At 46.0% G+C, this 17,999-nt stretch overlaps 1 protein-coding gene across 1 annotated transcript in view; it reads right to left on the bottom strand.

Moving 5' to 3' along the window:
* SLC5A2 (solute carrier family 5 member 2) overlaps window positions 1-17,999 on the bottom strand; it is a 520,185-nt gene that overhangs the window by 23,530 nt on the left and 478,656 nt on the right. The gene's annotated exons all lie outside the window — the stretch shown is intronic.

The following is a 17,999-nucleotide window of genomic DNA, read 5'->3' as shown; positions in this document are numbered from 1 at the left end:
ATGCACAAGCACCATTTCCTCCTAACAGTTATAGGTTGATTAACATAGACCTTCCTATGCACACACATATATATTACCAGAGGAAAAGCCCGAGTAGTGCCACTGTTCATTTGGTGTGTTAGTATAGGGTACTATAGTAGATTTGTCAAGGGATATGGCTCCATTGTTGCCCCTTTAACAGAGCTGACTTCTAAGAAGCAGCCCAGACAGGTGATCTGGACTGAGGCGTGCCAGACCGCGTTTGACACTCTAAAGGAAGCCATGTGCACGGACCCCGTGCTACTGGCCCCTGACTTCTCCAAGGAGTTTGTGGTACAGACAGATGATTCTGAGCATGGTGTGGGAGCAGTACTTTCACAGCTAAACAAAGAGGGCCTAGACAAGCCTGTAGTCTTCCTTAGCAGGAGACTACTCCCCAGGGAACAAAGGTGGAGTGCAATTGAAAGGGAAGCTATTGCTGTGGTCTGGGCACTGAAGAAGCTAAGACCCTACTTGTTTGGGTCTCACTTCCGGGTTCAGACCAACCACAGGCCCCTCAGATGATTAATGCAGATGAGGGGTGAGAACCCAAAACTGTTGACGTGGTCCATTTCCCTACAGGGGATGGACGTTACGGTGGAACACCGCCCTGGTACAGAACAAGCCAATGCTGATGGTCTGTCCAGGTTCTTCCGCCTTAGTGAGGAGGACTCCCAAAGGGTTGGGTAGTTCCCCCTACTCTCAGCTGGAGGGGACATGTGTTAGACCTGGCAGCTTTTTGGTGTGTCTCCCCTGTCTTTTTGCCTTCTGACCTCCTGGTTTTGGACTCTGTTTTTGCTGGTTTATTGTCTCTGCGCACTTTACCACTGCTAATCAGTGCTAAAGTGCAAGTGCCCCCTAGGTAAATTGTACTGTTGATTGGTTTATCCATGATTGGCATATATGATTTACTGTTAAGTCCCTAGTAAAGTGCACTAGAGGTGCCCAGGGCCTGTAAATCAAATGCTACTAGTGGGCCTGCAGCACTGGTTGTGCCACCCACATAAGTAGCCCTGTAATCATGTCTCAGACCTACCACCGCAGTGCCTGTATGTGCAGTTTTCAACTGCCAATTCGACTTGGCAAGTGTACCCACTTGCCAGGCCTAAACCTTCCCTTGTCTTACATGTAAGACACCCCTAGGTAGCCCCATGGGCAGGGTGCAGTGTATGGTTAAGGTAGGACATATAGTAATATGGTTTATGTGTCTAAACAGTGAAATACTGCCAAATTCGTTTTTCACTGTTGCAAGACATATCTCTCTCATAGGTTAACATGGGGGCTACCTTTATAAATTATTTAAGCGTAGATTCCCTTTGAGAGCAGATGGACAGGTGGAGTTTGGGGTCCCTGAGCTCACAATTTAAAAATACATCTTTTAGTAAAGTTGGTTTTAAGATTGTGTGTTTGAAAATGCCACTTTTAGAAAGTGAGCATTTTCTTGCTTTAACCATTCTGTGACTCAGCCTTGTTTGTGGATTCCCTGTCTGGGTCAGTTTGACAGTTGGGCTGTTTGCACCTCTCACTAGACAGTGACACAAAGGGAGCTGGGATGTAGCCCGCTTTTCCTGATGAGCCATCTCTGCTAGGAGGGAGTGGTCATTCACACCTGAAAGGACTGTGCCTGCCCTCACACAATGCAGACTCCAACCCCCTGGTGTGTGCCTGAGGCCTTGCCTGGGCAAGGCAGGATTTCACAAGCAAGTGACAATCTTCTTTGAAGTAAACCTACTTCAAAGGCCAAAATGGGTATAAGAAGAGCACCCAAAACTACAGACTTTAGAATCTTTCTGGAATCTTTCTAGGATCTTGCTGGACTCACGAGGAACCTCTGCAAGGAGAAGAGCTGAAGAGATGGAGAAGGGGTACTGTCCCTTTGCTGTGTTGCTTTGCTGGACTGGCCTGCAGTTGCTGCTTCTGCCTGAAAAGAGTGCAAAGGGTAGACTTTGCTGTGTGTCCTGCTTGAGAAAGTTCTCCAAGGGCTTGGACTAGAGCTTGCCTCCTGTTGGAAGTCTCAGGGACACCAAAAACTTCAGTTTCCTCGACCTGCAGCACTGGGAACTGTGTGTTTTGTGCTGTTAAAGAGGAGAAATCACTGCGACGCCACCACCGACGCCGCTGGCCTGCACCGTGACCTGTCGACGCCGCACCGCGACCCTGGTCTCACCAACGCCGTCATCTGACGACTTCACCGAGCCCCTGCTCGCACCACGACCTGCGGGCGCCACACTCCGGCATCGCCTGCTCACACCGCAGCCTGGGGATCCCCGACGCCGCCGCTCCTGCTGACACCGGCGTCGCTGCCTGCACTGTGGCCTGTGGACACCGCTCGTGAGGTACACGAAGCACCCTCCCGTCCCGCGCCGCAGCTCCGGCCCACCGACGCCAGCACCATTGACTCCAGTGTCGTCACCAGGCATCCCTGCCTGCACTGTGACCTGTGGACACTGCACGTCGCACCGCCCCGCTTCACACCGCAGCCCTGGTCTCACCGACGCCACTGGATGCCGTCACAGAGCCGCTGCCTGCACCGTAACCTGTGGGCACCGCACGTCGCATCGTCCCACTTCACACCAAAGCTCCGACGCCAGCGCACCTGACTTCATCAGCCCGGAGTTCGATCCGCAACGCGTGTGAACGCCAAGGGCTCGACGACTCCTGCACTGACTCCGGAAGCGACTCCGCTCTCCGGAGCTCACCGCAAGGATCACGACGCCCTGCAAATCCAAGGTACGGTTTGCGGGTCTTCCCGACACTGTAGCTGGCCCACGACGCCGCGGCCGGCCTGAACTTTTGGTTTTGTGTATCACGACGATGTGATAGCCCCAGGTGGAGCTATCGACTGCAAGGAACTGTGTTTTTGAATACATCTTGCAGCATTCATATTTTTATTACTGTATGCTGGATTTTTATCGTATTTGGTCTTGTTTTAAATAGTTAAATATTCGCTATTTTTTTCTAAAACTGGTGTGGTGCCCTTTTGTAGTGTTTTCATTGTGTTACTGTGTGTTATGTGCAAATGCTTTACACATTGCTTCTGAGATAAGCCTGCTGCTCGTGACAAGCTACCAAGGGGGTGAGCAGGGGTTATCTGAGCGGGTATCTCCCTTATCCTAACTAGAGTGAGGGTCCCAACTTGGACAGGGTGCAAACCGACTGCCAACTGGAAACCCCATTTCTAACAATCAGGAACTGGAAAAACCTCTGGAGTAACCACAGGAGGTTTATAAACAGAATTTAAACGTTTACTAGTTTTGATATCAAGAGGACTAGACTCCTAAATATCCAAAGTAACCAACACTTCTTTTAACAAGGAACGAATATACTCAATCTTGAAAAGATAAGTAGATTTATCTGTGTCAATGTCTGAGGTAGGATCTTCTGAATCAGAGAGATCCTCATCAGAGAAGGATATTTCAGTATGTTGTCGGTCATTAGAAATTTCATCAAATTTATGAGAAGTTTTAAAAAACCTTTTATGTTTATTAGCAGGCGGAATAGCAGACAAAGCCTTCTGTATCACATCAGAAATATAATTTTTCATATCAACAGGGATATCATGTACATTAGATGTTGAAGGAACAACATAAACTGTACTAGTACTGATGGACCCGTTTTCTGTGTGCAAATGCTTATCATGACAACTGTTACATACTACAGCTGGAGATATAATCTCAGCTAATTTATAACAGTTCTACCAAAGCTAAGTGTATCTGTGATCAGGCAGCAGGGTTTCAATAGTTGCTTCTGAGACAGGATCAGATTGAGACATCTTGCAAAATGTAAAAGAAAAAACAACATTAAAGCAATATTTACAATTTCCTTAAATGAAAGTTTCATGAATGGGAAAAAATGCAAACAGCATAGCCCTCTGAGCATATAGAAGGCAAGAGGCATATAGGAAGTGGGGTGAAAAAATAAACTACATTTCTCCAACATAGGTGTGTCCGGTCCACGGCGTCATCCTTACTTGTGGGATATTCTCTTCCCCAACAGGAAATGGCAAAGAGCCCAGCAAAGCTGGTCACATGATCCCTCCTAGGCTCCGCCTACCCCAGTCATTCTCTTTGCCGTTGTACAGGCAACATCTCCACGGAGATGGCTTAGAGTTTTTTAGTGTTTAACTGTAGTTTTTATTATTCAATCAAGAGTTTGTTATTTTGAAATAGTGCTGGTATGTACTATTTACTCAGAAACAGAAAAGAGATGAAGATTTCTGTTTGTATGAGGAAAATGATTTTAGCAACCGTAACTAAAATCCATGGCTGTTCCACACAGGACTGTTGAGAGCAATTAACTTCAGTTGGGGGAACAGTGTGCAGTCTCTTGCTGCTTGAGGTATGACACATTCTAACAAGACGATGTAATGCTGGAAGCTGTCATTTTCCCTATGGGATCCGGTAAGCCATGTTTATTACGATCGTAAATAAGGGCTTCACAAGGGCTTATTAAGACTGTAGACTTTTCTGGGCTAAATCGATTCATTATTAACACATATTTAGCCTTGAGGAATCATTTTATCTGGGTATTTTGATATAATAATATCGGCAGGCACTGTATTAGACGCCTTATTTCTTAGGGGCTTTCCCAAAGCATAAGCAGAGCCTCATTTTCGCGCCGGTGTGGCGCACTTGTTTTTGAGAGGCATGGCATGCAGTCGCATGTGAGAGGAGCTCTGATACTTAGAAAGACTTTCTGAAGGCGTCATTTGGTATCGTATTCCCCTTTGGGTTTGGTTGGGTCTCAGCAAAGCAGATACCAGGGACTGTAAAGGGGTTAAAGTTTTAAAACGGCTCTGGTTCCGTTATTTTAAGGGTTAAAGCTTCCAAATTTGGTGTGCAATACTTTTAAGGCTTTAAGACACTGTGGTGAAAATTTGGTGAATTTTGAACAATTCCTTCATGTTTTTTCGCAATTGCAGTAATAAAGTGTGTTCAGTTTAAAATTTAAAGCAACTTCTACCTCTCTCTCTTTTTGGATTAAAAGCATCATCAGATTGGCTTACGAGACTGCCGGACGGCAGCCTCCCGAAAGAATCACAGCTCATTCCACTAGGGCTGTGGCTTCCACATGGGCCTTCAAGAACGAGGCTTCTGTTGATCAGATATGTAGGGCAGCGACTTGGTCTTCACTGCACACTTTTACCAAATTTTACAAGTTTGATACTTTTGCTTCTTCTGAGGCTATTTTTGGGAGAAAGGTTTTGCAAGCCGTGGTGCCTTCCATTTAGGTGACCTGATTTGCTCCCTCCCTTCATCCGTGTCCTAAAGCTTTGGTATTGGTTCCCACAAGTAAGGATGACGCCGTGGACCGGACACACCTATGTTGGAGAAAACAGAATTTATGTTTACCTGATAAATTACTTTCTCCAACGGTGTGTCCGGTCCACGGCCCGCCCTGGTTTTTTTAATCAGGTCTGATATTTTATTTTCTTTAACTACAGTCACCACGGTACCATATGATTTCTCCTATGCAAATATTCCTCCTTAACGTCGGTCGAATGACTGGGGTAGGCGGAGCCTAGGAGGGATCATGTGACCAGCTTTGCTGGGCTCTTTGCCATTTCCTGTTGGGGAAGAGAATATCCCACAAGTAAGGATGACGCCGTGGACCGGACACACCGTTGGAGAAAGTAATTTATCAGGTAAACATAAATTCTGTTTTTTTGGCGCCAAGTATGACGCACGACGCAAAAGAAAGTTGAACATATTTTTGGCGCCAACAACATCCGGAAATGACGCAACTTGCATCATCACAGACACAACCTTGTGCAAGGAACCCTGGCGTCAACTAATACGCCGGAAATTATGAACTTGCATCATCAAAGACGTACTTTCGCTCATAAAAAATTCTCACACCAAAAATGACGCAATAAATAACATCATTTTGCGCCCTCGCGAGCCTAATTTTCCCAGCGAAATTAAAAGGAAAAAACAGTCAATTTGAAAAAAAGGATTATACCCTAGATAAGACAAATAACTTCCTAAACATGCTTCCCAAACTGAAACTGACAGCCTGCAAAAGTAAATATACATAGGCCTGACTCATGGCAAATATAAGTAAAATACATATATTTAAAACTTTATATTAATACATAAAGCATCAAACCATAGCTGAGAGTGTCTTAAATAAGAAAAACATACTTACTGAAAGACACCCATCCACATATAGCAGATAGCCAACCCAGTACTGAAAAAGTATCAGTAGAGGTAATGGTATATGAGAGTATATCTTTGATCTCAAAAGGGAGGTAGGAGATGAATCCCTACGACCGATAACAGAACCTTTGAAAAGATTTCCCGCGAGGAAAACCATAAAATCAATAGGCGATATTCCCTTCACATCCCTCTGATAACCAGCGCTACGGAATTTGGCGGCGCTTTACAAATAAATGATAATAATACTCTGAGAGGAACTGGGCTTCAAAATGCTTAGGAGCACTTATCATAGAAGAAATCATAAAAAAACAAGCACAAACTTACTTCACCACCTCCATAGGAGGCAAAGTTTGTAAAAACTGAATTGTGGGTGTGGTGAGGGGTGTATTTATAGGCATTTTGAGGTTTGGGAAACTTTGCCCCTCCTGGTAGGATTGTATATCCCATACGTCACTAGCTCATGGACTCTTGCCAATTACATGAAAGAAATTAATTTATGCTTACCTGATAAATTAATTTCTTTCATGGTGGTGAGAGTACATGATCCATTACTCCTGGGAATTACTCCCCCTGCCACTAGGATGAGGCAAAGATTCCCTGTGACATTGCTGACTGAAAACAGAGAAAAAATTCTTCTTTCAACAAAGGTCAAGTTTGAAGAGCTCTGTAAATAGATCGGAGTTCTAGAATGTTTATTGGCAACCTCGCCTCCCAAGGAGCCCGAACTCATTGTGCCATCAGAGGCATACTGCTCCCCATCCTGAAAGACTTGCATCTGTAATGATCACAAACCAAGTAGGATGAGCAAAAGAACCCCCCCGCAATATAAGCTGGTGATTCAGTCACCAGGACAGGGCTGTCTTGTTCTGAAATCTAGGGAAATTCTCTGGGATAACAGAGTATGATCCCAGCACCACTGATGTAGCATACAAAGCTGAAGAGGTCTCAGATGAAGACGAGCAAACGGAATACCATCTGATGCTGCGATCATGAGACCCAGAACCTGCAGACAAAGATCAACTGAGGGAAAAGGAAGAGACTAAAGATTCTGACAGGCTGAAACCAACTTCAACCTTCTTTGACCTTTGAGAAAGCTTCATGAAAACTGAATCTATCTGGTAACCCAGAAAAATTACAGTTTGCTGGTGTGAAATTCTGCTAAATGTAAAGATGGAGCTTGAACCAATACATCGTCCAGGTAAGGAAACACAGCTATTCACTGAGCTCTGATGACAGACAAAAGAGTCCCCAGAACCTTTGGCTACAGCTTCAAGAATTTTCACAGACTAAAATGTAGAGCAACAATCTGAAAATGCTTGTCTAGGAAAGCAAATCTCAGAAGCTGATAGTGATCTTTGTGAATTGGAACATGGAGGTAAAAAGCATCATTTTAAATCTACTGTGGACATAAATTGTCCTTGCTGAACAAAAGGAAGAATAGACCAAATAGTCTCCACAATGAAAGTTGGGACTCTGACAAATTTGTTCAGAGCCTTTAGATCCAAACTTGGTCTGAAGGTTCCCCTCCCCTGTTCCGACAAAGGAACAGGAGCTATCACTCCCATGGATTCCAGATTCATAACTGATTGAAGAAAAGCCTGAGCTTTTAAAGGACTTTTCAGGACATTTGACAATAGAAACTTCCCCTTTGGGGGGCTTGCCCTAAAACCTATCTGATAACCTTCAGAAACTATATTCAGAGCCTAAGAATCTGAGACAGTCCGCAACCATGTCTCCTGAAAGAGACTCAATCTGCCCCCTACCAGAGCCTCTGGATTGGGGCTGCACTTTCATGCAGATTAAGAAGCAGGGGTGGACTTTTTGGCCTGATTAGGCTTAGCTGATAAGGAATCAGATTTTTGTTCCTGATTCTGACGAAATGACAGAAACCAGTTAGAAACTTTAAATTTACCTTTAGTTTTCTTATCCTGGGGAATAAAGGCTCCCTTACCACTAGAAACAGTGGAAATAATGGATTATAACTCAGCCCCAAACACTTTATTTCCCTGAAAAGAAATACAAAAGCCTAGATATAGAAACCGTGTCAGCAGACCACAATTTTAACCATAAGACCTGTCTGGAAAAAAACAGACAAAAACATACTCTTAGCATTAATCCTAATGATATCCAATATAGCAGCATCAATAAAGGAATTAGCACATTTAAGCAAACCCAAAAGGTTTAAAAAATCTTCACTGTCAGAATCATCAGAAATCTGATAAAAAACACTATCCAACCAAATGGAAGCAGTAACAGAAACATCAGCAATAGCTATGGCTGGCCTGAAAAGACAACCAGCCTGCAAATAGGCCCTTGTATGAAAGGACTCCAATTTATTGTCCAAACAGTGTTTAAAGTAAGTGTTGTCCTCTAAAGGGTTAGTAGCACATTTACCCAAAGTAGAAATGACACCATCTACCTTAGAAACAGACTTTGTAAGCTCAATATTAGCAACTGAAATAGGATACATTTTATTAAACCTTGCAGAAGGATTAAAAGAACTACCAGGTTATATGTGTATATATGACTGCCATATAATGGTTCACAGAGTGTTAAATAGAAAACAAATGTTACTTATCTAAAACACTCTCCCACTATAAAGATTAGCAGGAAACCAGACCTGTAGTGAAAACATTTTAGTAGAGGCCATAATATAGGAGTATTCTGTACACCCAACAGGAAGAGGCAAAAGTCAAGTCCCTGTGATATCTATGGGAGGATAGTGACTTAAATGTCAATGAAAAAGAAAAAATGAGACACCTACTGTCCCTGAACTCCTTAAACTTGCCTCTGACAAGCACTGTACTCTGATGCAAAATGGGCCTCAACTTAGTCTGAGAAAACCCCTCTCAACGAAGAAATCATCTTCATTCTTCAACCTCCTCCAGCAGAGGCAAAGATAAGACTAACTACCATAGAGGTGGGAGGGGTTATATAGAGCTCTTGGGGTTTGGGAATATTTGCTTCCTCCTAGTGGCAGTGAGAGTAATTCCCAGGAGTAATAGATTGTGGACTCACCACCTTTATGAAAGAAAAACCCAATGTGCACAATCCCAAGAAGCCTACATGCACTATCCCGACCTGCCATCATGTTTTCTTTCTGCAGTGTGGAAGGCTATAATCTCTTGCTCCACGTATCTCCTCAAGTGCTACTGACACACACTCCAGCAGAGAATACCAAGACTGGACCATCATCATTTAAACAATGCTCTTTTTAATTCTCTGCCTACCTGAGATTTACAATAAGGCTTTCTTAAGGACTTTTGTTTGGAGGATTGTGGGTAATCTTACTGCCTGCATTTGCTTCAGGTTCTCCCGGCTTACTGCCAGCACTTGCTTCAGGTTCCCTGGCTTACTGCCTGCATTTTCTTCAGGTTCACCCAGCTTACATCCTGCATTTTCTTCAGGTTCCCCTGGCTTACTGCCTGCACTTGCTTCAGGTTCCCCTGGCTTACTGCCTGCACTTGCTTCAGGTTCCCCAGGTTACTGCCTGCATTTGCTTCAGGTTCCCCAGGTTACTGCCTGCATTTGCTTCAGGTTCCCCTGGCTTACTGCCTGCACTTGCTTCAGGTTCCCCAGGTTACTGCCTGCATTTGCTTCAGGTTCCCTGGCTTACTGCCTGCATTTTCTTCAGGTTCACCCAGCTTACATCCTGCATTTTCTTCAGGTTCCCCTGGCTTACTGCCTGCACTTGCTTCAGGTTCCCCAGGTTTCTGACTGCATTTGCTTCAGGTTCCCCAGCTTTCTGCCTGCATTTGCTTCAGGTTCCCCAGCTTACTACCTGCACTTGCTTCAGGTTCCCCAGCTTACTACCTGCACTTGCTTCAGGTTCTCCAGCTTACTGCCTGCACTTGCTTCAGGTTCCCCAGCTTTCTGCCTACATTTACCTTCAGGTTCCCCAGATTACTGCCCGCACTTGCTTCAGATTTCCCATCTTACTACCTGCACTTGCTTCAGGTTCCCCAGCTTACTACCTGCATTTGCTTCAGGTTCCCCAGCTTTCTGCCTACATTTACCTTTAGGTTCCCCAGATTACTGCCCGCACTTGCTTCAGATTTCCCAGCTTACTACCTGCACTTGCTTCAGATTCCCCAGCTTACTACCTGCACTTGCTTCAAGTTCCCCAACTTACTGCCTGCACTTGATTCAGGTTCCCCAGATTACTGCCTGCACTTGCTTCAGATTCCCCAGCTTACTGCCTGCACTTGCTTCAGATTCCCCAGCTTACTGCCTGCATTTGCTTCCGGTTCCCTGTCTTACTGCCTGCATTTGATTCAGGTTCCCCAGATTACTGCCTGCACTTGCTTCAGATTCCCCAGCTTACTGTCTGCATTTGCTTCCGGTTCCCTGTCTTACTGCCTGCATTTGCTTCAGATTCCAAGAATTACTGCCTGCATTTGCTTCCGGTTCCCTGGCTTACTGCCTGCATTTGCTTCAGATTCCCCAGCTTACTGCCCGCACTTGCTTCAGGTTCCACCGGCTTACTGCCTGCACTTGCTTCAGATTCCCCAGCTTACTGCCTGCATTTGCTTCCGGTTCCCTGGCTTACTGCCTGCACTTGCTTCAGGTTCCCCAGCTTTCTGCCTGCATTTGCTTCAGGTTCCCCAGCTTTCTGCCTGCACTTGCTTCAGATTCCCCAGCTTACTACCTGCACTTGCTTCAGGTTCCCCAGCTTACTACCTGCACTTGCTTCAGGTTCCCCATCTTACTGCCTGCACTTGCTTCAGATTCCCCAGCTTACTGCCTGCACTTGCTTCCGGTTCCCTGGCTTACTGCCTGCACTTGCTTCAGGTTCCCCAGCTTTCTGCTTCATTTGCTTCAGGTTCCCCAGCTTACTACCAGCACTTGCTTCAGGTTCCCCATCTTACTGCCTGCACTTGCTTCCGGTTCCCTGGCTTACTGCCTGCACTTGCTTCAGGTTCCCCATCTTACTGCCTGCACTTGCTTCAGATTCCCCAGATTACTGCCTGCATTTGCTTCCGGTTCCCTGGCTTACTGCCTGCATTTGCTTCCGGTTCCCTGGCTTACTGCCTGCACTTGCTTCAGGTTCCCCAGCTTTCTGCCTGCACTTGCTTCAGGTTCCCCAGCTTTCTGCCTGCACTTGCTTCAGATTCCCCAGCTTTCTGCCTGCACTTGCTTCAGATTCCCCAGCTTACTACCTGCACTTGCTTCAGATTCCCTTGCTTACTGCCTGCATTTGCTTCAGATTACCAGCATTACTGCCCGCACTTGCTTCAGATTCCCTGGCTTACTGCCTACATTTGCTTCAGTTTCCCAGAATTACTGCCTGCATTTGTTTCAGTTTCCCAGAATTACTGCCTGCATTTGCTTCAGGTTCCCCAGCTTCCTGCCTGCATTTGCTTCAGGTTCCCCAGCTTCCTGCCTGCATTTGCTTCAGGTTCCCCAGCTTACTGCCTGTGTTCTAAAGTAATGTGTCTACCCGTAGGAATGTGTATACCTCATCACTTCCGGTGACGTTTCTCAGCTGGTGGAGGTTTGTTGCGCTCACTGCGCCTGCGCTAGAGGCACAATCTCCTAACAACAGCTGAGCTGAATTGATGAGAATACGATACATTATGTGGCATGCGTACGTTACTAATCATTGAACCAGCTAGGGTGATAGCTGAACATTGAGTAGCTATTCCATGTTTGGTTAAGGGAGTTTGGGTACATTGGTGGAGTTATGTGTCTGCCTGTCAGGAGAGTGGATGCAGGATATGATGTTGAGCATAATGACACTACGAGTGTATAGTAAAACAACAGCATTGTAAACTATGCATTTGTATTGAAGACGTTTTCATTTAAGACACCGGACTTCTCCTTCTCCCTAAAGGGCTGGACCCTTAAAAGACAGCTGGAAAACATTAATATCACTGATTCGGCCTCTCTCTCACACCCATCCCAATCCATACCCAGGTTCTGTACTGACGCACATTACAGAGATCAAAGCATAAAATAGAGCTCCGGTGTCTTAAATGAAAACGTCTACAATACAAATGCATAGTTTACAATGCTGTTTTACTATACACTCGTAGTGTCATTATGCTCAACATCATATCCTGCATCCACTCCCCTGACAGGCAGACACATAACTCCACCAATGTTCAATGATTAGTAACGTGTGCGTGTCACATAATTGATCGAATTCTCATCAGCTGTTGTAAGGAGTTTGTGCCTCTAGCGCATGTGCAGTGAGCGCTACAAACCTCCACCAGCTGACTATACGTCACCGGAAGTGACGTAGTATACACATGCCTATGGTAGACGTTTTATTTTAAGACACCTGCATTTGTTTTAGATTCCTTGTCTTATTGCCTTCATTTGCCTCAGGTTCCCCCGGGTTACTGCCTACAGTTGCTTCAGGTTTCCTAGCTTACTGCCTGCATTTGGTTCAGGTTCTCCAGTTTACTGCCTACAGTTGCTTCAGGTTCCCCAGCTTACTGCCTGCATTTCCTTCTGGTTCCCCAGCTTACTGCCTGCATTTGTTTAAGATTCCTTGGCTTACTGCCTGCATTTGCTTCCGGTTCCCCAGCTTACTGCCTGCATTTGTTTAAGATTCCTTGGCTTACTGCCTACAGTTGCTTCAGGTTTCCTAGCTTACTGCCTGCATTTCCTTCCGGTTCCCCAGCTTACTGCCTGCATTTCCTTCCGGTTCCCCAGCTTACTGCCTGCATTTGTTTCAGATTCCTTGGCTTACTGCCTGCATTTGTTTAAGATTCCTTGGCTTATTGCCTGCATTTGCTTCAGGTTCCCCAGCTTACTGCCTGCATTTGTTTAAGATTCCTTGGCTTATTGCCTGCATTTGCTTCAGGTTCCCCAGCTTATTGCCTGCATTTGTTTAAGATTCCTTGGCTTATTGCCTGCATTTGCTTCAGGTTCCCCAGCTTACTGCCTGCATTTGCTTCAGGTTCCCCAGCTTACTGCCTGCATTTGCTTCAGGTTCCCCAGCTTACTGCCTGCATTTGTTTCAGATTCCTTGGCTTATTGCCTGCATTTGCTTCAGGTTCCCCAGCTTACTGCCTGCATTTGTTTCAGGTTCCCTATCTTATTGCCTGCATTTGCTTCAGGTTCCCCAGCTTACTGCCTGCATTTGCTTCAGGTTCCCCAGCTTACTGCCTGCATTTGTTTCAGGTTCCCCAGCTTACTGCATGCATTTGTTTCAGGTTCCTTGGCTTATTGCCTGCATTTGCTTCAGGTTCCCCAGCTTACTGCCTGCATTTGCTTCAGGTTCCCCAGCTTACTGCATGCATTTGTTTCAGGTTCCTTGGCTTATTGCCTGCATTTGCTTCAGGTTTCCCAGCTTACTGCCTGCATTTGCTTCAGACTGTAGGGCTCACTGTCTGCATTTGCTTCAGACTGTAGGGCTTACTGCCTGCATTTGCTTCAGGTTCCCCAGCTTATTGCCTGCATTTGTTTCAGGTTCCCTATCTTATTGCCTGCATTTGCTTCAGGTTTCCTAGCTTACTGCCTGCATTTCCTTCCGGTTCCCCATCTTATTGCCTGCATTTGCTTCAGGTTTCCTAGCTTACTGCCTGCATTTCCTTCCGGTTCCCCAGCTTACTGCCTGCATTTGTTTCAGATTCCTTGGCTTACTGCCTGCATTTGTTTAAGATTCCTTGGCTTATTGCCTGCATTTGCTTCAGGTTCCCCAGCTTACTGCCTGCATTTGCTTCAGGTTCCCCAGCTTACTGCCTGCATTTGCTTCAGGTTCCCCAGCTTACTGCCTGCATTTGCTTCAGGTTCCCCAGCTTACTGCCTGCATTTGCTTCAGGTTTCCCAGCTTACTGCCTGCATTTGTTTCAGGTTCCCATATCTTATTGCCTGCATTTGCTTCAGGTTCCCCAGCTTACTGCCTGCATTTGTTTAAGATTCCTTGGCTTATTGCCTGCATTTTCTTCAGGTTCCCCAGCTTATTGCCTGCATTTGTTTAAGATTCCATAGCTTATTGCCTGCATTTGCTTCAGGTTCCCCAGCTTACTGCCTGCATTTGCTTCAGGTTCCCCAGCTTACTGCCTGCATTTGCTTCAGGTTCCCCAGTTTACTGCCTGCATTTGTTTCAGATTCCTTGGCTTATTGCCTGCATTTGCTTCAGGTTCCCCAGCTTACTGCCTGCATTTGTTTCAGGTTCCCTATCTTATTGCCTGCATTTGCTTCAGGTTCCCCAGCTTACTGCCTGCATTTGCTTCAGGTTCCCCAGCTTACTGCCTGCATTTGTTTCAGGTTCCCCAGCTTACTGCCTGCATTTGCTTCAGGTTTCCCAGCTTACTGCCTGCATTTGCTTCAGGTTCCCCAGCTTACTGCCTGCATTTGTTTCAGGTTCCCCAGCTTACTGCCTGCATTTGCTTCAGGTTTCCCAGCTTACTGCCTGCATTTGCTTCAGACTGTAGGGCTCACTGTCTGCATTTGCTTCAGACTGTAGGGCTTACTGCCTGCATTTGCTTCAGGTTCCCCAGCTTACTGCATGCATTTGTTTCAGGTTCCTTGGCTTATTGCCTGCATTTGCTTCAGGTTTCCCAGCTTACTGCCTGCATTTGCTTCAGACTGTAGGGCTCACTGTCTGCATTTGCTTCAGACTGTAGGGCTTACTGCCTGCATTTGCTTCAGGTTCCCCAGCTTATTGCCTGCATTTGTTTCAGGTTCCCTATCTTATTGCCTGCATTTGCTTCAGGTTTCCTAGCTTACTGCCTGCATTTCCTTCCGGTTCCCCATCTTATTGCCTGCATTTGCTTCAGGTTTCCTAGCTTACTGCCTGCATTTCCTTCCGGTTCCCCAGCTTACTGCCTGCATTTGTTTCAGATTCCTTGGCTTACTGCCTGCATTTGTTTAAGATTCCTTGGCTTATTGCCTGCATTTGCTTCAGGTTCCCCAGCTTACTGCCTGCATTTGCTTCAGGTTCCCCAGCTTACTGCCTGCATTTGCTTCAGGTTCCCCAGCTTACTGCCTGCATTTGCTTCAGGTTCCCCAGCTTACTGCCTGCATTTGCTTCAGGTTTCCCAGCTTACTGCCTGCATTTGTTTCAGGTTCCCATATCTTATTGCCTGCATTTGCTTCAGGTTCCCCAGCTTACTGCCTGCATTTGTTTAAGATTCCTTGGCTTATTGCCTGCATTTTCTTCAGGTTCCCCAGCTTATTGCCTGCATTTGTTTAAGATTCCATAGCTTATTGCCTGCATTTGCTTCAGGTTCCCCAGCTTACTGCCTGCATTTGCTTCAGGTTCCCCAGCTTACTGCCTGCATTTGCTTCAGGTTCCCCAGTTTACTGCCTGCATTTGTTTCAGATTCCTTGGCTTATTGCCTGCATTTGCTTCAGGTTCCCCAGCTTACTGCCTGCATTTGTTTCAGGTTCCCTATCTTATTGCCTGCATTTGCTTCAGGTTCCCCAGCTTACTGCCTGCATTTGCTTCAGGTTCCCCAGCTTACTGCCTGCATTTGTTTCAGGTTCCCCAGCTTACTGCCTGCATTTGCTTCAGGTTTCCCAGCTTACTGCCTGCATTTGCTTCAGGTTCCCCAGCTTACTGCCTGCATTTGTTTCAGGTTCCCCAGCTTACTGCCTGCATTTGCTTCAGGTTTCCCAGCTTACTGCCTGCATTTGCTTCAGACTGTAGGGCTCACTGTCTGCATTTGCTTCAGACTGTAGGGCTTACTGCCTGCATTTGCTTCTGGTTCCCCTGCTTACTGCCTGCATTTGTTTCAGGTTCCCTATCTTATTGCCTGCATTTGCTTCAGGTTTCCTAGCTTACTGCCTGCATTTCCTTCCGGTTCCCCAGCTTACTGCCTGCATTTGTTTCAGATTCCTTGGCTTACTGCCTGCATTTGTTTAAGATTCCTTGGCTTATTGCCTGCATTTGCTTCAGGTTCCCCAGCTTACTGCCTGCATTTGCTTCAGGTTCCCCAGCTTACTGCCTGCATTTGCTTCAGGTTCCCCAGCTTACTGCCTGCATTTGCTTCAGGTTCCCCAGCTTACTGCCTGCATTTGCTTCAGGTTTCCCAGCTTACTGCCTGCATTTGCTTCAGGTTCCCCAGCTTACTGCATGCATTTGTTTCAGGTTCCCTATCTTATTGCCTGCATTTGCTTCAGGTTCCCCAGCTTACTGCCTGCATTTGCTTCAGGTTCCCTATCTTACTGCCTGCATTTGTTTCAGGTTCCCTATCTTATTGCCTGCATTTGCTTCAGACTGTAGGGCTTACTGTCTGCATTTGCTTCAGACTGTAGGGCTCACTGTCTGCATTTGCTTCAGACTGTAGGGCTCACTGTCTGCATTTGCTTCAGACTGTAGGGCTCACTGTCTGCATTTGCTTCAGACTGTAGGGCTCACTGTCTGCATTTGCTTCAGACTGTAGGGCTCACTGTCTGCATTTGCTTCAGACTGTAGGGCTCACTGTCTGCATTTGCTTCAGACTGTAGGGCTCACTGTCTGCATTTGCTTCAGACTGTAGGGCTTACTGCCTGCATTTGCTTCAGACTGTAGGGCTTACTGCCTGCATTTGCTTCAGACTGTAGGGCTTACTGCCTGCATTTGCTTCAGACTGTAGGGCTTACTGCCTGCATTTGCTTCAGACTGTAGGGCTTACTGCCTGCATTTGCTTCAGGTTTCCCAGCTTACTGCCTGCATTTGCTTCAGGTTCCCCAGCTTACTGCATGCATTTGTTTCAGGTTCCCTATCTTATTGCCTGCATTTGCTTCAGGTTCCCCAGCTTACTGCCTGCATTTGCTTCAGGTTCCCTATCTTACTGCCTGCATTTGTTTCAGGTTCCCTATCTTATTGCCTGCATTTGCTTCAGACTGTAGGGCTTACTGTCTGCATTTGCTTCAGACTGTAGGGCTCACTGTCTGCATTTGCTTCAGACTGTAGGGCTCACTGTCTGCATTTGCTTCAGACTGTAGGGCTCACTGTCTGCATTTGCTTCAGACTGTAGGGCTCACTGTCTGCATTTGCTTCAGACTGTAGGGCTCACTGTCTGCATTTGCTTCAGACTGTAGGGCTCACTGTCTGCATTTGCTTCAGACTGTAGGGCTCACTGCCTGCATTTGCTTCAGACTGTAGGGCTTACTGCCTGCATTTGCTTCAGACTGTAGGGCTTACTGCCTGCATTTGCTTCAGACTGTAGGGCTTACTGCTTGCATTTGCTTCTAACTCCTTGGTTTGCTGCCTGCATTTGGTTTAGATTCCCCGACATATTTGTGCACCCTGTGATAAGGCTTGTGTTTCTGTAATGCCTTCCAGACTAAATTGCTGTTAAAAGACATTATCTGCTTAAGTTAAAGGTTTCCTGTTTGAAAGGTCCTTACAGCTGGACTACAAACAAGGAAACTGGCTTCAAATTGGGATAAAACAGATCAAGGAGGCAATACAAATGACTCAGAATTCAGGGGAAGTGGAAGGGTATGATCTGGTATGTTGGGGTGTCTTTTGCCTAGTGGTAAGGAGGGGAATTCCCATATGTGATGACTCGCTCCATCTGATGAAAGAAACAAACCTATAGTATAAGGCTCACAGTTGTTTTTTTGTGGTACAAGAGGGCCACCACTGGCGCTCTTTGGTACAAGAGAAAAAATCCTGGCATTCTTTGGTACAAAAGGAGGACCACTGTGCTCTTTGGTACCAGAGGAGGACCACTGGAGCCCATTTATATGAAAGGAGGACCACTGATACTTTTTAGTATAGGAGAAGGACCACCAGGACTTCTGGAGCTCTTTAGTATATGAGGAGGATCATTGGAGCACTTTACTATAAGAGAAGGACCACTGGAGTTCTCTTGTATAAAGAACACTGGATATTGTGAGTAACAATGTATGACCCCTGGAGCACATTAATATAGGTAG

This window comes from Bombina bombina, chromosome 11 (genome assembly GCF_027579735.1).
Source record: "Bombina bombina isolate aBomBom1 chromosome 11, aBomBom1.pri, whole genome shotgun sequence".
Taxonomy (NCBI): Eukaryota; Metazoa; Chordata; class Amphibia; order Anura; family Bombinatoridae; genus Bombina; species Bombina bombina.
The sequence above is the reverse complement of the archived record's forward strand: the minus strand, read 5'-3'. Positions and strand labels throughout refer to the sequence as shown.